Below are 25941 nucleotides of genomic sequence, written 5' to 3' on the forward strand. Positions count from 1 at the left end.
TGTAGTTTGATTGAATAAATAGTAAATGAAGGACTTATGATGCCTTCTTTTTTTTTTATTTTTTTTAACGTTTATTTATTTTTGAGACAGAGAGAGACAGAGCATGAACGGGGGAGGGTCAGAGAGAGGGAGACACAGAATCCGAAACAGGCTCCAGGCTCCGGGCTGTCAGCACAGAGCCCGATGCGGGCTCAAGCTCACAGACCGCGAAATCATGACCTGAGCCGAAGGTCAGCCTGACCTTAACCGACTGAGCCACCCAGGCGCCCCTGTGATGTCTTCTGATATTAATTATTGATATATCTTCTTTAGCTGACCCTTCTATTCATAAGTAATAAAATAGGCATTATGATTCCTTGATATTCAGGTATTAAGTTGGTCATCTTAATAATAAAGTCAAGATGCGGTAATAGCACAAATGTCTTAAGGAATTGTCATTGTTATAGCTGAAAAAGTGCATTAATTACCAAATTATAAGCCCATGATGTCAAGGATCTGAAGAATAGACAAAAAACAACATTTCCAGAACAGTGCTGTGCTGCTTGTCGTTTGCTCACCGCCTCTTAGGCTCGTCTTATTAACAAAAAAATTGGAGATTTAAAAAAAGAATTTTCAGAAATTTCAGAGAAAATGAAAACTCTAATTTCTATTTTGGTGTGATAACTAATAGAGGGTTTGTACATACTCTATGAACATGGATCTTTTAAAAATGATGAAATTAAGAAAGTAGATAAAGTAATAGTGGCTAGCTAGCCTGGATTTCTCTCAAAGCGGAGCTTGAATGAAGGCTTGGATGAAAGTTTATTTGGAATATAATTTCAGGGTCCTGGGGTGAAGAGTAAGAGAAATTAATCAGGGAATTGGTTAGTGTTATCATGGTGTATCTTTTCTCATCTTTATACATTTAACCTATTCTTGTTTTTAATATTTAAAGTGAATTTCTTATAGGCAGCTTACAGTTAGGTCTTACATTCTTATCCAATATGACAAACTCTACTTTTAAATGGGGGTGTTGGGTACTTTAGGTTTTAGATTTTAGGTAATTAGATTTCATGTGATGATTCTTTTGTTGGATTTAACTCAACTATATTGTTGTTTGCTTTTTTAAATTCTATCTGTTCTTTGTTTGTTTTTCTCTTTTCCTGCCGTTTTTTGGAATTAAAGAAATGATTTAATTTTATTTCTTCTGTTGGCTTAATAGAGACACTTTTTTGGTGTTATTTTAGAAGTACTTTAAGCCTTGTAGCATACCTCTTTAACTTACGACAGCCTACTTTTAAGTGACATTGTATTGCTTCCTGAATAATATGATAAACTAACAAAGTTGTACTTCTATTTCTTCCCTCCAGGCCTTTATGCACTGTTGTCATATGTTTTTATTTCTATGTATGTTAAAAATCTCATACTTCTTGATTATTATTTTTGCTTTAAACGGTTGATTATATTTTAGAGATTTATATAAATAAAATAAAAGAAATATTTATAAAAATAGTCTTTATATTTACCTGTGTAGTTACATTTGTGGTGCTCTTCATTTCTTTGTGTAGATCTATGTGTTTTCCTGGTATTATTTTTCATCTGCTTAAAGGTCTTCTTTTCATATATTCTATAATGTAAGTTCAATGTTACTGAATATTTTTAGTTTTTGGAAGCCTGAAAAATCTGTATTTTGTCTTCTTTGCTGAAAATTATTTTTTTCTGAATAAAGAATTCTACATTGCCAATTATTTCTTTAGTGGTCCATCACTGTCTTCCACCTTGCATCATTTCCAAAAGGAAATCTGTTGTCATCTTGATCTTTGTTCTATTGTAGGTAATGCATTGTTTTCCTTTGGCTGCTTTTAAAGTTTACTCTTTGTCCTTGATTTTCAAGGATTTGATTATGATGAGTCTTATAATAGTTTTCTTCATCTTTCTGATGCATGGAGTTTGTTGAGCTTCTTGGATCTGTGAATTTATAGCTTTCATCAAATTTAGAAATTTTGCTGCAAATATTTCTTCAATATTTGTTTCCTTCACAATACTTTAGAGATTAAAGTATATATATTACTATGTTAGTGGTTTTATTCTTCATGTTTCATTTTGGAAAGTTTTTTTGTTTTTTTTTTTAATGTTTTTTTTATTTTATTTTTGAGACAGAGACAGAGCATGAACCGGGGAGGGTCAGAGAGAGAGGGAGACACAGAATCTGAAGCAGGCTCCAGGCTCTGAGCTGTCAGCACAGAGCCCGACACGGGGCTCGAACTCACGACTGTGAGATCATGACCTGAGCCAAAGTCAGACGCTCAACCAACTGAGCCACCCAGGCGCCCCATCATTTTGGAAAGTTTATATTGCTGTGTACTTACGATCATCTTCGTATCTAGAATGTCAATCTTTAAAGATATCCTTTTCTTCAAACAGAAATACAGACTCAGACAAACCCAATCAAAATCTGAATTTTTATCTTATTTTTTTGATAGAATAGAAATGCAAAGGGTCAAGAATAACTAAGACAACTTAAAGAATACAAATAATAGGAAACATTCTGTTAAATATCAAAACTTACAAATCTATTAAGTGAGTATAGTATTGGTAGAAGTATCCCAAATAGGATAGTAAAACAAATTACTGGACCTAAAAATAGGCCCAAGGATATATGAGCTTTTATCTTTAAAAAGAAAAAAGAAAGGATGGTACTGAAAAGCTGAGTAGAAGGGATAGCTTTTTCAACAAAAGGTGCTGGGGCAGTTGGATATCCATTTTGGAAAATGAAACTAGACACCTACAAATCACCATCCATAAAAATCAATTATAAAATTTCATTTTAATATGTGAAAGGCAAAACTGTTAATATTCTGGAAAATAAAATCGGAGAATATCTTCAGAATTTCAAAGTAGGAAACAGTTTCTTAAGGGCGCAAAAGAAAGAAAAGGGGAAAAAAGGCATAAGAAAGAGAGAAGCCAATCATAGAGTATTGGAATGATACTGAATAAATAATTTAGTTTACTAAAGGACACCACAAATAAAGTGAAATTCAATCCATGTAGTGAGATAATCTGTAAAAAATACAACTAAGAATACAAAAAGGACTTCTACAAAAGAAGTAACAAGAATAAAATAGAACCTCCCTCTCCCCGCCAAAAAGGCAAAAGATTTAAACTGTCAATCCACAAAGAGAAAGTTCAAAAGGCCAGTAAACATATACAAAGTGCTTAACCTTATCGGATCAAAAAAATGCAAATTACATGACAGTGAGACAACACAACATAATCATTGGAACACCAAAAATTGTGTATATGATACATAATTATATAATAAATATATATATAATTTTCGCTATTCCAGTGATAACATATATATATATATAATATGTCTCTATATAAATTTAGAGATTAATATAAATATAAACATGTATAATATTAAATATAAATATATAAAAACCATATGTATATGGCAATTTCAAATATTGGGAAGGATATGAAGGAACAAAGACATATTGCTGATGGCAAAGTAAGTTGCTACAAATATTTTGGAAAATTGTTTAGTATTATCAAGTAAATTATACATAAATAACCAAACAATACTAAACTTTAGTTTGTAAGATGCATAATCACTTGGGAAAGTAAAACATGAAAATAATATACAATAAAATTAATGTGTAGGTTTTCTCTGAGAGAGGAAGGAAATGTGCTTGCAAAAGAGATCTACAGGTAATATTTTTCTTGGCCAGGGTAGTGGTGTATATAGATGTGCTTTATATATTGATATCTCATGTCATTCACTCTAGATATGAATATTTTACAGTAAAAATTTAAATAAAATAAATGTAGCCAATATGAAACAGAGGCAGTTATTAGCTCTGTTAAAACAAATGTTTGTGCAAAGAAAGAATGCGTAATCAAAATATACTATGTGGTTCAGCTCAAAACACTTTTTGTCTTAGTATTATAATATTACTTTATAGAAATTCATAATTTTTTTTCTGTTGGTTTGCATTCTGAAACTTTACTGAATGTGTTTATTAGTTCTAAAAGATTTTTGTGGAATCTTTTTGAATTTTTATGTATAAGATCATGTCATTTGCAAATAGAGGCCACTGTACTTCTTCCTTTTCAATTTGGATACCTTTTATTCCTTTTTCTTGACCTAATTGCTTTGGCTAAGACTTCTACTACTATGATGAATGGAAATAGTGAGAGTGGACATCCTTGTCATGTTCCTGATCTTGGAGGAAAAGCTTTCAACCTTTCACCATTGAGTAAGATGTTAGTTGTGAGCTTGTATATATGGCTTTTACTATGTTGAGGTAAATTCCTTCTACATTCCCTCCTTCCCTCTGAGGAAATGTGTACATTAATTTTATTGTATATTACTTTCATGTTTGATTTTCTTGAGTAATTATACATCTTATAAACTAAAATTTAGTCTTGTTTTGTTGTGTTTATATATAGTTTACTTGATAATACTAAAATGTTTTTTTATTTTCTATACCTACTTTTTGAAAATTTTTATCATAAGATATTGAATTTTGTCATATGCTTTTTCTGCATCTATTGAGGTTATAATATGATTTTTATCTTTGATTCTATTTGTGTGGTTTATTACGTTTATCAGTTTGCATATGTTGAACCATTCTTGCATCCCAAGAATGTATCCCACTTGATCATGACATGTATTCTTTTAATGTACTGTTATGTTTAGTTTGCTAGTATTTAGTTAAAGAGTTTTACATCTATATTCACCAGGAATATTGGTCTGAAAGGATAATTTCTTCATAAATGGTGCTGGAAAAACTGGATATCCACATGCAAAAGAATGATTGGATCGCTATCAAAAATTAACTTGAAGTGGATTAAAGACCTAACATAAGACATGAAACCATAGAACTCTTAGAAGAAAAGATTGGGAAAAAGATCCCTAACGTTGGTCTTGCCAATGACTTTTTGGATATATTACCAAAAGCACAAGTAACAAAAGCAAAAATTCACAAGTGGGACAATATCAAACTATAAAGCTTCTGCACAACAAAAGAAATAACAAAGTAAAAAAGAAACCTATGGAATGGGAGAAAATATTTTCAGATCACCTATCTGATAAGAGGTTAATATCCAAAGGAATACATATGACCCAATAGCAAAAAAAAAAAAATACTATTAAAAAATGGGCAATTGACCTGATTAGACATTTTTCCAAATAAGATATTCAAGTCATTAGTAGGCACACAAAAAGGTGCTCAACATCACTAATTGTCAGAGAAATGCAAATCATAACGACAATGAGATATCACGTCATACCTTTCGGAGTTACTATTCAAAAATACAAGAAATAACAAGTGTTGGCAAGGAAATAGAGGAAAGAGAACGATTGTACTAGTATTGGTGGAATGTAAGCTGGTGGAGCCACTATAGAAAACAGTATGGAGGTCCCTCAAAATAGCCAAGACATGCAAAAAGAAAATCTGGTGTCTATATATAAACAGTAGAATATTAGCCATAAAAAAGAAGGAAATCCTGACATTTGCAACGATGTGGATGAAGCTTGAGGGCATTATGCAAAGTGAAATAAGTCAGATAGAGAAAGACAAATACTGCTTGACCTCACTTATATGTGGAATCTGAAAAAGCTGAACTCAGAAACAGAGAGCAGATTGCTGGTTGCCAAGGGTTTGGGGGTGGGGAAAATGAGTAGATCTTGGCCAAAGGATATAAACTTCCAGTTATAAGATGAATAGGTTCTGGAGAAACTAACATACTGCATGGTGACCATAGTTAACAATACTGAATTATATACTGGACGGTTGCTAAGACAGTAGATCTTCAATGTTCTCGCAATCATCACCACAACAAAAAAGATGGTAGTTACGTGAGGTGATGGATATGTTCACTAATATTATTGTGGTAATCATTTTATAATACATACATTTAACAAATCATCACATAGTATGCCTTAAACTTACACAATGTTATATGTCAGTTATATCTCAATTAAATTGGAAAATATAATCACAGTATTTTCATTTAATAAAAAATTGTGGTTATCTGTTTTGAGAAGGACATGGGGGAATTATGAGTTGGGGTAGTTATCTAAGAGAATTAAATCCTCTTTTTCTATGAAAGAAATCAATAGATGATGTTTATTGTTGAAAAAATATATAGAAATAGAAGCCAAATGTGTGAATGTGAAGGTAAATTGAAGAGAAAACAGTTAAGGGAATTAAAATTTGTTGCTCCCGGGAAAGATTTGGAAAAGGAGTGGGCTTAGGGAAGATACTGCTTTCTGTTTCTTGGGGAGAAGTATGGGGAAAGTGGCTAGCCTTATAGTTTAAATAAGCCTATTAAACTATGTATGTTTTATTTGATGCAAATAAGAATAAAAATAATAAGGAAAGCCATTGGTAGCACAAACAGATTGTGAGCAAATACTTTTCCGAGGACAGCACGATATAACCCCTTTGCTCCTTGAGAGTATTCAGTCAGTAAAAATAGATGGCCAGTCATGAGTAAAAACAAATAATGATTTCTTTTCAGTAGTGCAAATATATTTATGCACAAAACACAAAAACTAATAATTCATGCTAAATTAAGTAGGCATGTATACACACACATATGCAAGACACATGCATAGTATATTTCTTATTTTATCTTAATTCTTATTTTTTAATTTGAATACTAGAAGTTGCCTTCCTGTAAGGGACTAGTTCAACTTGGACCAAACTCCAATGCCAGAGTTTGTGGCAGTTCAAAGCTGCCCCATGAATCAGCCCTTTACTTCTTTTACAATGCTTTATTTGTATGTAAAGTTTATTCCCTTTCAGTGTTTTCCTCCAAAAAGCCAATCATACTCCAAATTCCTGAGCTTTGAAACCTCATTGAGGAAAAGAGAAGTCATAATAAGTGATATCATCCCCCCCCCAACTCCTTACTTGGTCTTCTGCCCTCTCGCTGGCTCTCCTTCTGCTTCAGTGCTTGCCAAAGGCCAGCTGCCTTCTGCCTGACCTTCCTCTTGGTCTGGAAGTCCCTGTAAAAGTGTCCTGCGATCGCTCTAGACAACTCCTACTCTTGGGGTGGGGGGGGGGGGCGCTGTGAGTGGGGTGTGTGGTTCTTGCCAGTTTGGCCTGCCTTCTTAACTTCCTGGGAATTCTGGTACATAAATTTGCTCCATCTTAACAAATATGTAAATATATTATTTATTTATTTATACCTCCAAGGTATAAGACTCAAAATTTCCTTGTTCTTACTGACACTCCATATATCTCATTAATTTTTTTTACCAATCTGAAGGGTAAAATATTTGTGTCTTTTTTGGCTTCATGTACATTTTTTGATACTTAGTAAGGCTGAGTATCTTTTTAAATATATTTACTGTATTTCTTTTTCTGTGAATGGCTTGCTTATAACCTGTGCTCATATTTCCATTGTGTTGTTTTCTTTTTCTTACATAAATATAGAAATAGGAACTCCTTATAGATTTTGATTAAAACTTTGCCTATTGTATGCATTGCAAATATATATATATTTTTTCTTTTCTGTCATTTAACTTTTGTTGTAGAGTCTTTTCTTGAATAAAAGTTTTAAATTTTTAAGTAGTATTGGTGGTCTTTCCTTCTATGTTTCTTGGCTTGCTTTTGATATTCTTGCTAACCTCGGGGTGATGGTAAAAGTTATACTATATTTGGTGCTACTAATGTTATGGTTTTAGGGTTTACATCTTTAATTCACCTGGAATATATTTATTTGTTCACATTTCTATGCTGTAAAATAAGAACAATTTTTTCCCAGATGTTTGGCCAGCTGACTCAGCGATTTTTTACTGAATAGTCAATCCTTGCCCCTGATTTGAAAAGTTCTCTATGTCATGTATTAAATTTATCTATGTGTGTATGGGTGAGTTTACACATGTACATCTGTTTCTTTCCTTTCTATTTTACCTGTTAACCTCACAGGATTTTAGTGGAACTAGAAGAGAAATGGAAATTACCCAGAGATCCTGAGAAGATGGAAAAAGGCAGGAGAGAGGAGAGGCGAGATGTTTCAGGGTAGACATTTAATTAAAAAAAAACTATATATATATATATATATATGTATATATATATATACACACACACAAATATATATATATACACACAAATATATATATATACATATATATATATATATGTTGAACTATGTGAATGTGTTACAAATTCAAAAGTTAAACTAAAAATATAAACTGCACAGTCAGTTAAAGTTCTGGTATTGCTTTGGTTTTTTTGTTTTCCCATTGTTTACTTTTATTTTAAATTTCTTCTTGATTACTTTAGAATTATTCTTTTATTTATTTTCTTGTAATAAAATTGCCTTTAATCACTTGAAAAATTATTTAGCATATTTTTAAACTGAAAATTCATCAATTTTTTAGTGGATAATGATTTGCATTCATAAATGAACTAGTTTCTGTGAGCGCAGAAAATGGTATGTATAATGTGCTTCCTGCTCAGAGGAAACTTGTGATCAGATTAGGCATGTAACTTATATTCATACAACTAGAATTATTCCTTTAAATGGTGTGTGTGTGTGTGTGTGTGGTGGGGGTGTGGATGTGGTGTGGGTATGTCTGTGTCTGTGTTACTATGTTGCATTTGAGAATAGAAAGTTAAATATATATTTTCAAAAATAATTGTTTGTATTTCTGATGTTCTACCCATTAATAACTCACTAATTTTAATGGAATGGAATTTTAATTTTATGGTAGTTTACTTGGCGTAGTTGAGAAAAAAAATGTGGCTGGAATTATTCACTATGGCTTTGGCTTGCATATATACTTGGTTCATTTGCATATTGCCTCAAGGGAATTAATATTTGACTACATGAAGTTTGACCCAGCCCACATGGGCCATCTGGGAGAGGAGTTTCACTAGTCAGTCACTCAGTGACTGAAATGTGAGAAAAGATTGAAAGCCAAGGATAGCTTTCCTTTGAGTCTCTTACATGGATATGATCCAGACTGAAGAATCTTTACACATATGCAGTGAATTCTGCTATTACAAATAATAATGGCTTTCATGGTTTTAGAATTGCCTTTGGGTTCTGCATGTAGTTCATGATATTCCATTTTATACTATTTTGTATTTAATGAAAATTTTATTTGAGGGGAGCCTGGGTGCCTCAGTCGGTTAAGCATCCAACTCCTGGATCATGAGGTCATGATCTTATAGTTCCTGAGTTAGAGCCCCCCATCAGCCTCTGCGCTGACAGCACAGAGCCTGCTTGGGATTCTCTTTCTCCCCCTCTGTCTGCCCCTCCCCTGCTTGTTTTAAATCTTCCTGACTTCAGTGATGCATATCCTCTCTATACCTACTAGCATGTGGGCATGACTTCTGACATTCTTTTTGTCTTATTTGTCCAACTAAGAGTGCAAGTTTTAGGCTGCGATCTCTTTATGGCTGGTATATATTTACATAAAATGTTTCCCTTTCTACTTGATTTAGCTGATATCTAGTTTTTCTGTTGATAATGGGCATTGCAGACAATTAAAATTCTGTGATATAGGGCAAGAGCAGGTCTCAGATTACTCTATTTTTTTTTTTTTTTTAGCTACCTCAACATTTATGTAGTATCGATTTAGTGGCAAAACTACTAAATGTTTGACATATTTTTTTAATATTGTTACTAACCCTTTTCTACATTACTTTTTGTTTGTTTGCTTGTTTCCCTATACTAAACACTGTTTACTAGAGCAATGGGTGACATCTTGCTCTTCTCCTTATGCTAGGTGGGCCCGTCCTCCTGGGGAAAGAGGAAGAGCAGCCCACCTCTTAGAGGGTACTCAGAGTACACTTCTGCCTTTTCCCAGCCCCAGGCAGTGATGTTGAGGTGTGGACTAGGTGGAGAGAATGTGCAGCTATGTCATTTATTCCTCAACTGACTGTCAATTGTTATGGGAGAACTTCTGTATCAGTAGGACCCAGACAACTTCTCAGGTGTGCAGACTCATGGCAAACCTTTGATATATCACTAGAATTATTTCTGTCAGTACGTCTTGATGTGCCTAAGAGAACCCTCCCAAACTCTTCCTGTCTTTTCTCCAAGGTGTGGATAACTAGACCACTTGATATTCTACCTCTGATTACCATTTGCTTTATTTGTATGTGGATTATTTACTTTTATTAGCATCAGTGGGAATCCCGCTGCCAGGAACTCTGGGAGTAGAGCATAAGCAATTCTCTCTGTTTTGACTTCCTTCTATTTGGGCAAACTCCAACCACAGTTGGTTCACCTCACTTTTGGAAATGTATCTTGGTGCAAATTCCTCAGTCTTAATTTATCTGTCTCCCCATAATTCCGGGTGAACTCTCTGTCCACATTCCTCTGAAGCCAGTGGCTTCTCCCACTCCATTAATGCTGGACCTGATGACATCACTTCCTCTGGTTGTGTATCCAGTCCCTGAGCGACACTGCCTGCCAGCACCACTGCGGTAGCCCAGATCTCAGCTCCTCCTTCCAGAATTGTTGTCACTGCCTTCAGAATGTTCTCCTCTTCCCTCTTTGCTTTCTTCTTTGTCGCATCTTCCTAACACATTATTTTTCCCAAAATATTTCTTCCATTATGTTACTTTCCAATGACCATAATTGTTCTTGGTTACTCATCAAGTATAAAACAAGTTCTTGGGGCACCAGGTGGCTCAGTTGGTTCAACTTCTGACTCTGGATTTTCAGCTCACGGTTGGTGGGATTGAGCCCTCTGCTGAGCATGGAGCCTGCTTGGGATTCTCTCTCTCTCTCTCTCTCTCTCTCTTTGTCTCTCTGTCTCTCTCTCTCTCTCCCCCTCTCTCAAAATAAATAAATAAACATTAAAACAAACAAACAAATAAGCTCTTGTGCATCAAGGCTTGCCGTGACGTCTGTGCTCCAGTCAGTCTAAACTCTGTAGTGCTCCCCAGCCTCTCTGCAGCCACCTGTTATCTTTAAGCCGTCTTACATTTTATTAAGATAAATCCCATTCTGCTCAAGTTCTAGCCTACTCACATCTCCTCTGTGAAATCTTCTTTAATAATTAAATCTTCATCCCACAACCTTTTCTATCTCAATTCTAAGAGCAAATTGAGAGTCTGTAACACATAATTTAACCCTTTTAGCTTCCTATGGTTATTTCATTCTGTATAGGTTAGGAGGTACACTTGGCTACTTATAAGAGACCTGACTATGGTGGCCTGAATATGACAGATACTCGTTCTCATGTAATGAGGTGTCAGGAGGTAGGGAGTTCACAGTTGCTACAGTGGCCCCTTGTGGCTTTCCGTTCTTCAGTTCCTCAGGTCTGGTCCACAACTTGAAAAGATACAAGATGCTGCAGTAGCTCAGTCAAGAGGAAAGAAGTGGAGTAGGTGATCAGTCTATTTTGAAAAGCTTTTCTGGAAGTGGTACCCATTGAAAGGTCACCGTCTTCTGCAAGGGAAATGTAATCTTTGAGACATTCACATCACTGCTCCCCCAAATCTAGGGATACTGTTAATAGGGAAGGAAGGAAGATGACTACTGTGGGCCCCTCTCAGTCCATGTGATGCATGCATAAATGTGAGGCTCCCCATTCACTGTAGCTGCAGGGACACAGCAAGTGTCTGCTTTGCTTTCCTGATCAGTGGTGACATAAGTAAACTGTAAATGTTTGACAAATCGGGATGTTCCCTGTGGTCAGGAAGACGATTTCTTCTTTACTTTATCTCATACTCATCACTCTCATACAAGAATTATGTACAAAGAGATAAAAAATTTTAAACAACTACAGAAGATAAAAATAAATGTGAAACTTGTTCATTTGTGAACACCGTTTTGTTCTGTTGAAGAAAACAATTATATAGGTGTAGCTGGATTGTGATGCTTACACTACTGGGTTAGAACATTCAACAAATGTCTAGTAATTACTCTTCACCATGGCACACACTTCTGGGTCTATGTGACATGCAGATTTTTTTGACATTCATCATAAATTTGCAGACTTTGGGGACAATTAATCCAGTGGTTTGTCTAACCCAAGTAAACTGGCTTTGTATTCTTCCCAGAATTTAAACAAAGAATATGCATGATAAATATTTGCTATTTGTGATGCTGTTGTGGGTGGTCATTAGGAGCTTCAACTGAAGGGTGTTTTCCTACCTTTGTCAGACACAAAGCAAGCCTCCTTTTGTCTCCTGATCACAGCTCTAATTTTCCCAGCTGGGTGAATGCACCAAGTTGAGAATCTGAGAGGCCTTAACATTAGCAAAATCTACAAAGCGCCAGAGGGGCACAAAACCTGCGTAGGACACAGTTCGCTCTCCAGGCTTGGCGGTGCGGTTGCCACAGCTACCAAAGCTGCTGATTTCTCTGCTTTGTGTTCACGTGGGAAGAGAAGCTTTCAAGGTGACAGTGGCTTCATTATATAACCGACACTGCAATTCATTTGCTTTAATATTCGCATTTTAATCTACGGTGCCTCGTCCTAAATAGGACTTTTCCTTGGGAATACTGTTCAGTGGGGGATGGGTGGACAAAGTTTTATACAATCAGGATGGACAGATCATAAGGTGAATGAATCTGTAATTATAATTTTTCCCTGGACTTTGCGACCATTCATCCTGTGGCTTGAACCAAAATTAGGGAGTTATTAGCTGCATTGCTGCATCCTCCACAAAGAGAATACAAGAACCACTGATTCACATACATACACATTATATGCGCCAGTTTTCAAATAGCAATTAAGATGAAATCACATCAGCCTGTCCTTGGTGAAGTTTAAGTAGATATCCATGTATAATTAACTTAAGAGTCATTCTGAAGCCTTGAAGTTCTTCCACACTTTATTTAATGATCTTTAAGCACTATGTGTAAAATAATAATTGCAGATGAGTAGGCTTCGCTTAAAACCAAGTCATATACATAATATAATTGACATATGACCTTCTCTAGGGGAAATTGCATACTGACAGATATATAAGAATGTGCTTAACAGTGTGTTTACCATTTATATATTTCCATTTCTTTTCATAAATATATATTATCAATGATAAAGAGGTCTCTAAATTCCTTCCACTGTCTTGTCTCCAATCTCAGTTTGAAAAAGAATGTGAGTTTTGCCCTTTTTTTTTTTTAATGGAATAGCATTATCAACAGCAAAACACTGAGTGTTTTTTTTGTTTGTTTTGTTTAGGTTAAGAAAGGGCAGCTGAAGCACTGTTTATGAAATTTAGTTAATTTTTCCTTGCTAAAAGAAGGCTCCCTTGGGGTGCTTGGGTGGCTCAGCCGGTTGAGTGTCTGACTCTTGACTTCAGCCCAGGTCATGATCCCAGGGTTGTGGGGTTGAGCCCTCTGTCAGGCTCCATGATGAGTGTGAAGCCTGCTTGAGATTCTCTCTCTCTCTCCCTCTCTCTCTCCCTCTCTCTCTCTCTCTCCCTCTCTCTCTCTCTCTCTCTCTCTCTCTCCCTCTACCTCTCCCTCTCTCTCTCTCTCTCTCTCTCTCTCTCTCTCTCTCTGTCTCTCCCTCTGTCCCTCTCCCTGCTCGTGCACTCTCTAAAATAAATTTAAAAAATAATAATAAAAAAGAAGACTCCCTTGACCACCATTTGCAGTTCATTAGCACCTTCTATCAGGCCTTGAGTGGGAAGACAACATTTTTTTGGAGCACTCATTGTGTTTTTCTCTCACTTTGTATATATTGTCTCTTTTAATATAGCACTATTAAGTATTATTATTATGTTGTTTATTGTGTTCACTTTTAAGTATTACTAACTTGTTTTATAGATGAGGCTAAGGAGAGGATTTTTTCATATCCACCATCACAAAGCCAATAAGTAACAGAGATATGGTGGTCTTTCTCATAGAGACACAGGTCTGTCTAATCCCCAAACCCATATTCTTTTTATCAATTTGGGGAGACAAACCCTGACAGGATGACTTCAGATTTGGAGAGATGGTATGATATAATGCTCCTTTGTTTTAGTTTCTAGTAATCATTGAATTACCTTTAAGAAATTTGATATAAACGTTGTTAAATATGATCTATATACTGGGTGCCAGGTTTCATCCCCTGCAACCATGTCCCCTGTCTTGCCACAGAGACTTCCACGTTTTTGGAGAGGATCTATTTGTGTCCAGGGAAGCAAAATTTAACCCCAGTTTCAATGGTGTGTCATGTGATGCCGGTGGAGCCAATCATCTTTCTGTTCCTCTGGTACAATGGTTAGTTCAACAATTGAGCATGCAACCTTAGTTTGTCTAATCAGTATGAGTCCCAAGACTTAGTTTGGAATGCCGGGGGAAAGGCACTTCTGTTCATTTAGTTAACATAGGATTCTATTTCCCAGCCCCCACTGACTTCAGATTAGGGCATACAACTTAACTGCGGTCAATGATATATAAGAAGTAGTGTGTGGCATGTCTAAGTTGGAGCTTTAAGTGCCCGCATAGTGTTTGCACCATGCCTGCCCCCTCATATAGTACTGGCAACGTCCCACATCAGGGTTGCTCTATCAGCCTGGGTCCTGGAATATGGGCTGTGTGAAACAGAGCCATAGTTGACCTATAATGGAAATGAATAGTAAATGAAAAATACTTTTTTTTGTTGATGTGAGACATTGAAATGTGGGAGTTGTTTTTTTTCTGCAGCATAACTTAGCATAAATGGTAGGGTATGGAGGTGAGGCTTGGAAGAGCTGCAGCCATTTTTGCCTCATGAGGCAGCCTAATGGCAAAGCTGACATAAGAAGGAAGCAGAGTCCAGGAAATCATAGAGAAAGGCAGATGGAATTCTGATGATGTCACATACCCTTGGCTCATGGCTGACTTTTTTATTTAAGTGAATCAATATATTTGCTTAAGCTAATTTTAGTTCAGTTTTCTGCTACTTGCAGCCAAAGCAAACAAATTGCTTTATGTATCATACCATAAATTCCACTTCGTTTTCCTACAACAGACATCTGAAGTAACCTTGAAGCCAGCCCAAGTAATTTAGGCTATAAGGTCCTAAAAGTCACTAGCCAGATCAATGATGACAAAGGAAGAAAACCACTCAAGAGGCAAGACATAAAAATAGGTGGATGCCAAATAAGAACTATGTAAGACTACTATACAACTAATAAGATTCAAATGATTTCTTCAAGGATAAGTGAAGAATTTACACTTTTCAAAACAATACCTGTTTGAAAATATATAAACAAAGATTTCTGAAGAGAAGGGTTGGGGGGAGGCACAAGGAGTCATGAAGTGATAAAGGGTCTAAAATACTGGATTTTTTTTCCTGATTAATCATTGCAGTTTTTTCACTAGAAAATAATTGAAATTAAGAAAACTATGACAAACAGGTTGTAGATAACAACAAATAGAACCTATAACGCTTGCAAAATTGTGAGGTTTCCCTTTAAGAGTAAGTACCTTGTTCTCAATCGTTGCTACTTCTCGCTGAATTCCCTGAATTGGCAGAATGGACTCAGAACGGGGTCTCACCATGGCCAATATTTCAATTCCAGCAGAGGCAGTTACTTACTAAGATCAGAACACTTTCTTTCTTTGAAACATCATCAGCTTATGGAATAAACTTTCTGTGTCTACCGCCAAAATGTGAGTAGACATTTGAAAGCAGTAGAGTTGGGTAGTAGTTCTCTACCCAACTAGAGAACCAAAACCAAGAAGTAAACGGTGATATTCTTAGTGAAGGATAATGTGCCAGGAAAACAATAACCATGAAATTTTAAAATATAATACCTTTGAATAGTCTCTGTGTACTGAAGTTTGTATTTAATTTTTCATTTTGTTTTCTTTAACAAAATTGAATAGGGAGTATTTTTACATGATTAAATATATAATACAAAGTGCAGTAAAAAGGTTATCTATCACTTTAACCCTCATCAGCCCCACTTTTTTCTGTCACCAGCAGGTCACCATATCATTAATTACTGAGTATTCTTCCAGAATGTCTTTATGCAAGACCAAGGAAATGCAGATATATATTATTTCCACTCTTTCTTCCATAAAATGTAGCACACTATAGACTGCTCTGTATTTTTCTATTTTCACCTAACTATACCTCTTGAAGATCTTTTCTTACCCATACTTCAAGTGCTTTGCCTTTTTTTTCTTACAGTTTTATAGTATTTCTCATGGCATGCATGTACAGTAATCTATTTAAGCAGTTCCTTAATGATGGGAAGCTGGATTACTTCCAATTTTTACTGGTATATACAGTGCTTTTGATAAATAACCTTTACATATGTTGCTTCATACATGTTCATTGCTTATGTTCAGAGAATTAAAATAAAGCCAAACCCTAAAAATAGAGTCATCCTCAATTTTGGCAAGCTTCTAAATCTGAGGGCTCACTTGGGTTATTTTTTACTACCTAAAGTTACTAATTTAGTTTTCATTCTCTAGCTCATTTAGCCAAGAAAAGTGGCTTTCATTTGTAAATAAATACAAGCTACCTATACACTTGGAAAGAAGGGGAAATGTGTCATATATATCCATAGGGCTATCCTAGGACCTCTGCAGAAATACTGCTTCCCAGAAATATGGTAAGAGTAAGGGTCATTTCCATAAGAGTTACTAAATAACACATTTACTAGGAAAATCTTGGCTTTCTTTTCTTAGCCTCCATATTTAACTCTGAGGATTTGTCCTCTAAATTGACTCACGTGTATCTCTTCCCTTATATTTCTTTTCTCATCAGCTACATTCTCCAAAATGGTTGCTCTGTACCAACGCTCTTTTTATTCCAACCTGTGTACATTGTTGCTGATGTATCACTTGAAAATAGCCCACTTATTATGTAATACCTATATCAATTCTTCTTTTTTGTTGTTTCTGTTGTTTTCTCAAGGAATTCTTTGGGTAATTACTTTAACAGAATTTGGTTTTTGATGATTGATTCTCCTCCCAACCCCCACTCCCAAGCACCCACTAGTAAATTTAAAATATGGGTAAGATTTTGTGGGGTTCTTGTTTGTTTGTTTCCTTTGATTTCTTCCTTCTTAATCACAAACTGTTGGAATATTAATGTTGGAATATTCATTAAATCAACATTGAAAACTAATATATTTTTACAAGTTAATATCTATACAGGATTTTTTTTTTTACAAGTTAATTTTTACAAGTTAATATCTATACAGGAAGCCAGTATTTCCAACTCTACCCACCGTCTGATCTCTGCACATCTCTCTTACAGAACAATGGCTTACTTGAGTCACGTTTCCTGGTTTCAGTTGTTGGGATCATCACCAGCTTTTCTCAGTGACTCCGCTATTCAGACCATGCCCTCTACTGGATTTTGTTTGTTTATTTGTTTGTTTTTGGAATCTGTGGTTCATGCCTTCAGGAATGCTTTGAAAAGTATGAATGGAGAATGGGAGGTACATACTTACTTTCTTTTCACAGCCATGCTATTATTTATTTCATTGCTTGATTCATTACCATCTTTTTTTTCTTTCTTACTGCTTATATTTTTTCTCCTTAATGTATAAATTCCTGTCCTTCATGGGTCTCTGTGCAAGTAGTTTTCCGTCCACTGCCTTTATCTGCCTTCCCATATTCTGAAAGCAAATTTCTCCAAAATGTAAAAGACCTACTAGTACACTGGGAATAGTTTATTGGTTTAGTTTGTTTAATTATAGTCAGAGATAAGTCAGTATCACTACAATTTAATTCATAAAAAATTGATATTTAGGTTGGTTTAGGATGGTTCTAAATAATTCTTAGTCATTTGTGGGGTGCATGGGTGGTTCAGTTGGTTAAACGTCCAACTCTTGATTTTGGCTCAGGTCATGATCTCAAGGTTCATGGGTTCCAGCCCCACATTGGGCTCTGTGCTGATGGTGCAGAGTCTGCTTGGGATCGTCTCTCTCCCTCTCTCTCTGTGCTTCCCCTGCTTGTGCTGTCTCTCTCTAAAAATAAATAAACTAAAAAAAATAATTCTTAGTCATTTGCTAGCTGTTCCTTTTTAGTAAGTTAAGAGAACTGATTTTGTATTTGTGTAGTTTTGTGTACATGTTTATTTAACAGTCACAAAGGTACAGTCTCACCCAGATATATAGATTTCATGTTTTTACAGGGCTCCAAAAGGTAACACTATTGGCTTATGAATTCAAGGACATGATTTTTCCAGTGGTTATGGTTACTTCATGATGATTAATCCTCCAAAATATTATTATTTGGACAACGGGATTTTGAAGAGAACAAAAGGCAGAAAAATAAAAAAATATTCAGCAACAAAGAGAGAGGAAATTATGTTTCACCAGATTGCAGGACTCAAATTGTGGTTAAACTGATGGCCTGCCTGATATTCTAAGGCTGATTACTCCCTCCCCAGGGGGATATTACAAACAAGGATTTACTATCAAAATATTTTTTATTTGTCTGAAAACTAATTTGCCAAGCCTGGAGATCAGAGGAAGAGGCAGATGGGAAAAGCAACCTGCTCCTCTGCCTTTAAGAAATCAGCCGTGGGGAGAACTCGACCAGGGGGATGGAAATGTCACTCGAGCCCTGAAGCTCCATAAATACCAGGGAAGAAGACAATACCAGTCTCCGAGCCCATAGCTCACAAAGCCCCTCTCTCTTCCAGCAGGTATGAAACATTAATGACCATTCCTATAATGAGGGGCAAGAACGGCTCTTGGCAGTAGAGCTGCCCAGTCATGTGGGTAGTGTTGGATTTTCAACAGCAGCACGTTCGCTACTTTTTTTCCCTGTTCCTTTTATCCCTCTGAGAATCTTCAGCCTGAAGGTAATGAAGTGCTTCCTTTATCACTCTGTATCATTGAAATATTTATCTGATTATTTGAATAAAAGATTACTGCAACAATAGTAACTCTCTCCCTGGGTGTACTCCGACTTCAAAAGGGAAAAGGAAGCTTGATGAATAAAATAATACCAAGACCTTTGGCAGTAAGCTTTACAAACAACAAAAAATGCTATGATTAAGTTGCGGCTTGTTTACAGCTTGTAAACTCACGCATGATGCTAAGCATGGGTATGAAACTTAAGCAACACTTGGCCTTTGGAGTAATAATTTAGACAGCAATTAAGTTTGAAGGTTTTTTTTTTTCTCCCCACACCTTTGAGCATTTCTAAATACATTCCTGCCATCTTGCCGAGTCCCTGAAGGTAATGTGGATTCGTTAAGGCATTTTTCTCAGGATCCATTTTCCTCTATCCTTGTCATGGGTTTTATTAACTGGTAAGCACAAAGTACATAAAAGCCTAAACGTAAGTGGCTTCTGATTTCCACTTGCCTGGCTGTGTGTTTAGGCTTTTGCAGAGAAACCCTCCCCGAGCACTTCTTGGAGTAAACACAAGAGAAAACCTGAGTCCACAAATGAGCCCTTGCCTTCCTTAACTGTCATGGAAGGTCACCCTGAGACTTTGCCATCCTTGCCCGAGGCTCAAAGAGCCTTTGGCATATTTCAGCAGCCATGACCGTTATCTCAGTACCATTGGAACTGGTCATCGGCGCCCAGCCGCAGAGATCCTGTGGGGTGAGAAGGGCAATCCTGTGTCCCTGCTCACTGGGGAGTAAGGACAGGGAAATGCCATTGCAAGGTTGATTTTGCTGTTAATCATTTGCAGGCTTAGTGAGACCGTTCTCTCAGTGGACATACCGTCGCTGCCTTCCACAGTGCATACCCCTGGGTGGAAATGGAACATGCTCCCATCCAACCAGAAGCATCTGTTATCGTCCACTGTTTAAGTTATTGCAGTTTTAGTTCACTCTGCAATTTCATCTTTCTTTCTGGTGAGCTCTCTTTCAGCCTCCCCATTGCTCCCTCTCCAATTCCTCTTTTACGATAATCTCCCTAGGCTGTTATTCAGGTCTCAACACCACCTATGCACAGTTTGTTTATCCCAGAAGCCTTCCTAGCACTCGTGATACTCATGCTGTCAGTAGACACATGGAGAGGGGAGAGTTGTCTTAGTCTCCTGGCCAGAGTTCCCTAAGACCAATTCTATAATAATTGCTTTTCATATTACTCCAGGGCACAGAAAAAAAAAATACTTTTTGCCTTCCAGAGCTTCTGTGTATCAAAAAACAAAAAACAAAAACCCAAAAAGCCAACAAACCAACAAAAAACCAAAAACTTTTTTTTTAATGTTTGTTTTTGAGAGAGAGAGACAGAGACAGAGCCAGACAGAGCACGAACAGGGGAGGGGCAGAGAAAGAGGGAGATACAGAATCCAAAGCAGTCTCCAGGCTCTGAGCTGTCAGCACCACTATGCTGATAGCTCAGAGCCCAATGCGAGGCTCCGACTCACTAGCTGTGAGATCACAACCTGAGCTGATGTTAGATGCTCAACTGACTGAGACACCCAGACACCCCAAGGATGTACATTTTTGGAGTTTTATTTTTTATTATTTTTAATAGACTTTATTTTTTACACCAGTTTTAGGTTCACAGCAAAATTGAGTGGATGGACTAGAGGTTTTCCATATACCCCATTATCAACATCTCTCTCAATAGTAATGCATGTGTCATAATTGATGAGCCTACATGGACACATTATTATTACCCAAAGTCTATAGTTTATGTTAGGTTTCACTCTTGGTGAACCCACATTCTGTGGGTTTGGACAAATGTATAATGACATGTGTCCACCATTATCATACAGAGTATTTTTATTGACCTAAAAGTCCCTGTGCTATCTTTTTATTGTCTGATCTTTTTATTGTCTCCATAGTTTTGCATTTTGCAGAATGTCAAACAGTTGAAATCATATATTTTGTAGCCTTTTTAGATGGACTTTTTTTTCTTTTTTTAATTCTTTTTTAAGATTTACATCTAAATTAATTAGCATATAGTGCAACAATGATTTCAGGAGTAGATTCCTTAGTGCCCCTTACCCATTTAGCCCATCCCCCTTCCCACAACCCCTCCAGTACCCCTCTGTTTGTTCTCCATATTTATGAGTCTATTCTGTTTTGTGCCCCTCCCTGTTTTTATATTATTTTTGTTTCCCTTCCCTTATATTCATCTGTTTTGTCTCTTAAAGTCCTCATATGAGTGAAGTCATATGATTTTTGTCTTTCTCTGGCTGACTACTTTTGCTTAGCATAATACCCTCTAGTTCCATCCACGTAGTTGCAAATGGCAAGATTCCATTCTTTTTGATTGCTGAGTAATACTCCATTGTATATATATACCACTTCTTCTTTATCCGTTCATCCATCGATGGACATTTGGGCTCTTTCCATACGTTGGCTATTGTTGATAGTGCTGCTATAAACATTGGGGTGCATGTGTCCCTTTGAAACAGCACACCTGTATCCCTTGGATAAATGCCTAGTAGTGCAATCGCTGGGTCATAGGGTAGTTCTATTTTTAGTTTTTTGAGAAACCTCCATACTGTTTTCCAGAGTGGCTGCACCAGCTTGCATTCCCACCAACAATGCAAAAGAGATCCTCTTTCTCCGCATCCTTGCCAACATCTGTTGTTGCCTGAGTTGTTAATGTTAGCCATTCTGACAGGTGTAAGGTGGTATCTCATTGTGGTTTTGATTTGTATTTCCCTGATGATGAGTGATGTTGAGCATTTTTTCATGTGTTGGTTGGCTATCTGCATGTCTTCTTTGGAGAAGTGTCTCTTCATGTTTTTTGCCCATTTCTTCACTGGATTATTTGTTTTTTGGATGTTGAGTTTGATAAGTTCTTTGTAGATTTTGGATACTAACCCTTTATCTGATATGTCATTTGCAAATATATTCTCCCATTCTGTTGGTTGCCTTTTAGTTTTGCTGATTGTTTCCTTCACTGTGCAGAAGGTTCTTATTTTGATGAGGTCCCAGTAGTTCATTTTTGCTTTTGTTTCTATTGCCTCTGGAGACATGTTGAGTAAGAAGTTGCTGCGGCCAAGATCAAAGAGGTTTTTGCCTGCTTTCTCCTCGAGGATTTTGATGGCTTCCTGTCTTACATTGAGGTCTTTCATCCATTTTGAGTTTATTTTTGTGTATGGTGTAAGAAAGTGGTCCAGGTTCATTCTTCTGCATGTAGCTGTCCAGTTTTCCCAGCACCTCTTGCTGAAAAGATTGTCTATTCCATTGGATATTCTTTCCTGCTTTGTCAATGTTTAGTTGGCCATACATTTGTGGGTCCATTTCTGGGTTCTCTATTCTGTTCCATTGATCTGAGTGTCTGTTCTTGTGCCAGTACCATACTGTCTTGATGATTACAGCTTTGTAGTGTAGCTTGAAGTCTGGGATTGTGATGCCTCCAGCTTTGGTTTTCTTTTTCAGGATTGCTTTGGCTATTCCGGGTCTTTTCTGGTTCCATACTAATTTTATGATTGTTTGTTCCAGCTCTGAGAAGAATATTGGTGTTATTTTGATAGGGATTGCATTGAATATGTAGATTGCTTTGGGTAGTATCAACATTTTAGCAATATTTGTTCTTCCTATCCAGGAAGGAAATTATTAACCACAACCAAGTGGGATTTATACCTCAGATGCAGGGTTGGGTCAATATCTGCAAAACAACTAACATGATTCATCGTATCAATAAAATAAAGAACAAGAACCATATGATCATCTCAATAGATGCAGAGAAAGCATTTGACAAAATACAGAATCCTTTCTTGATAAAAACCCTCAAGAAAGTAGGGATAGAAGGAGCATACCTCGAGATCATAAAAGCTATATATGAATGACCCAATGCTAATATAATCCTCAATGGGGAAAAACTGAGAGCTTTCCCTCTAAGGTCAGGAACGAGACAGGGATGTCCACTCTTACCACTGTTATTCAACATAGTATTGCAAGTCTTAGCCTCTGCAATCAGACAACACAAAGAAATAAAACACTTCCAGATTGGCCAGGAGGAGGTCAACTTTCACTCTTCGCAGATGACATGATACCCTATATGGAAAACCCAAAAGATTCCACCAAAAAACTGCTAGAATTGATTCATGAATTCAGCAACGTTTCAGGATATAAAAATCAACACACAGAAATCGGTTGCATTCCTATACACCAACAATGAAGCAACGAATAGAAATCAAGGAATCGATCCCATTTACAGTTGCATCAAAACCCATAAAATACCTAGGAATAAATCTAACCAAAGGGGCTTTTTTTAGTTAGAAAGATGCACTTAAAGTTTCTCCATGTCCTTTCATGGTTTCATAGCTCATTTCTTTTTAGTGCTGAATAATATTCCATTGTCTGGGTATGTCATAGATTATTTATTCATCATCTCTCATAAAGGATAGTTGTACTTTTAAATTAATAAGTTATTCTTAATTTGAAGTGCAGTCACAGAAGGTAACTAGGTTTTACAAGGCAGTGTTCTCTGGATCCATGTTTCTCTATCCTTACTGTATTTTCCCAAATAGTATCTCTACTTTTGTTCTTTTCCTTCGTTGTTCATGGTTGCACAAGTTTGTTATGCAACCAGTGTTGTATGGGGTATGGAGAGAATTAGGTTCAACCCATTTTCAAGTTTTCTTAACTTTTCTTTTTTCCAGGGTTATTGTTAACCATGTTTCTCTGAGATAGAACTTAAAGCAAATAAAACAGTAGCATGTAGACATTTCAGTTCCTCTTCTTCTTCTATTTTAGACTCAAGGAAAGGAAGAGAGATGGGGAGGAGAGGGAGGAAGGATGGGGAAGTTGTCATTTGATTCCAGTTCACTTGATACTGGCAAAGAAATGAGTGCCCTCTGAGTAGATGTGACATGTCAGAGTATTGAGGCTGGTGAGAGGGTGAGGACATAGCAGAGCCACTCCTAGAGGGTTCTGTTTTGGAGAGTGGTTTGGGTCTTTGTTACATTTTGGACAGCTGACATGAAGCGTTTCTCATTCAACTGATGATGGTGTTTGTGATGAGACAGTGATGACAGAAGCTGGGATGATGAGTTCTAGCTGCCAGGCATTTACCAGGCTGAGGTTTCTGGACTCCATCTGCTCCATGGAGATATGTCATCTACCTTCTATGGTGTTTTGCGTCCTAGTTTGAGGTATAAATATTAGTATTAAAGATGTTTTTCGTCTGGGTGCAGACTTTCTATTTAAGCTCTAACATTCTTAGCTAATTTTTTTTTTGCCTATTCTAAATTAATTTGGGGGGATTTATATTTTTATAATATATTATTTTGATTAATAAACATGCCTTTTAAAAATTTCTTTAATGTTTGTTTTTGAGAGAGAGAGAGAGAGAGAGAGATAGAGAGAGAGAGAGAGAGAAAGAGGGGCAGAGAGTGGGAGACACAGAAAGCAAAGCAGGCTCCAGGCTCTGAGCTGTCTGCACAGATCCTGAGGCGGGGCTTGAACTCATGAACTGTGAGATCATGACCTGAGCCGAAGTCAGATGGTTAACCAACTGAACCACCCAGGCGCCCCAATTAATAAACATATCTTTGATCTTTATAATCTTTAGACACAATAATGTACATTTATATTTATTATTTTCACAGCAGTACTGAACCAGATGTGAAGTCATTAAAAAGCATCTTAGGTCATTAAAGGGAGAGAGGTCTCTTGTGAATGAGCCTTATCCCCAAAACAATTCTACCCCACATTTCGTCCATTTATCCTGCCTCCTTGTCCCCAGCGCAAGTAGGATTTGAGATTTCAGATGTTCTTCTTGATGCTTTGCTGATTAACTATTATATCATGATTCTATGGTGATTATAATAACACTTTCTCAAGTAAAAGCTCATGCATAAACCAGTGGGAGAATAGGGGGGTCCTGATTAGCCAATGGTCCCTTCTGATATGCCAAAATTCACCTTAGATGAACATTTTTACTATGCTCATATTTGTGATTAGTCTTAGTCTTCTTCCAAGGGTGAAACCAACAGTGTCTTTGGCTTTTTTTTTCTGATTTTTTTTTTGCAAACTTAAATACTGGCCAGTTTCATAACCATTTTTTTTTTTTGCCACATCAGTCCATTAGACCTCTCATTTAATTACCAATCAAATGACCTATGGTACATGAATCCTGGGGTTCTCAATATTATCTTTTTCATTATGGATATATCAATTACTTTTGAATAAACTATGAGCTTCGACCGCTAGGCCCCAAAAAAGAGATGCTCAGCTCTATTCTTTTAATTTAATAAAGAATTTCTAGAATTGCCTTGCAGAAATTTTATTAAGGATCTTAAACTCACCCCTGACTTGCCACATGGAATTTAACTTCCTCAGTGTAGCTGTCCCATCCACAAAGCTGACTCAAGATATATGAGTTGCTAGCATGGAGGATAAATTTATCATTGTACCCCTCTCTACTTCGACCATCTGATCTTGGCAACAGAATTTAGGGAAAACAAGCATTTGATGTAGAAAATATTTCCATAATGACAGAATAAATAATTTCAGAATTGGCTTATTAGTATTGGGGGTTTAAATTCATTTATTCATTACACAGAGATTTATTATGGACTTACTATGTGCCAGGTTCTATTCTAGGTACTTGAAATAGAGTGGGATCTCATGGAGTTTACTGCCCAATAAGGGCAGATTATAATAAAATGTAAATAATATGATGTCAGAAGACATGGATAAAAATAAAACAGGGTATGGCTTAGATGGCAGGTAGCTGGGGGTGGCCAGGAATTATTGACTGGCCCTCCAGTCTGATTACAGGAGCATATAACTGCAGTTGTCTGGGAGGAAGTGACCCTGCGTCTGACCACAGCATCAAGGCTTTCCAAATGAAGAGTCCTCACATATCAGGGTCATGAATGGGGTGACTTCATCAGGAATTTGGCAGCTTGGTGAGAAGGGTAGACAATAGAGCATAGAGATAAAAGCCAACCCTTGGACAGACTTGGGTTTGACACCATTGACGAGTTGTGTGACTGAGGTCACCTTATTAAATTTCTCAGAGTCTCATTTCCTCAACAGTCAAGTGGGAATTATAAAGGAACCAACATTTATTTCATATTTAGAGTGTACCAAGCTCAGGACTAAGTGCTTTACTATGTAATTTTATTTGACAAGCACACTTCTAGCAAAGTACTGTTATT

General features: G+C 36.6%; 1 pseudogene; it reads right to left on the reverse strand.

Annotated features, from left to right (window-relative positions):
• Nucleotides 1-15441, reverse strand: part of LOC125171634 (protein SCO2 homolog, mitochondrial-like) — a 29362-nt pseudogene extending 13921 nt beyond the window's left edge.
• Nucleotides 15442-25941: the final 10500 nt, after the last annotated feature.

The sequence above is a fragment of the Prionailurus viverrinus genome, chromosome C1 (genome assembly GCF_022837055.1).
Source record: "Prionailurus viverrinus isolate Anna chromosome C1, UM_Priviv_1.0, whole genome shotgun sequence".
NCBI classification, from domain to species: Eukaryota; Metazoa; Chordata; class Mammalia; order Carnivora; family Felidae; genus Prionailurus; species Prionailurus viverrinus.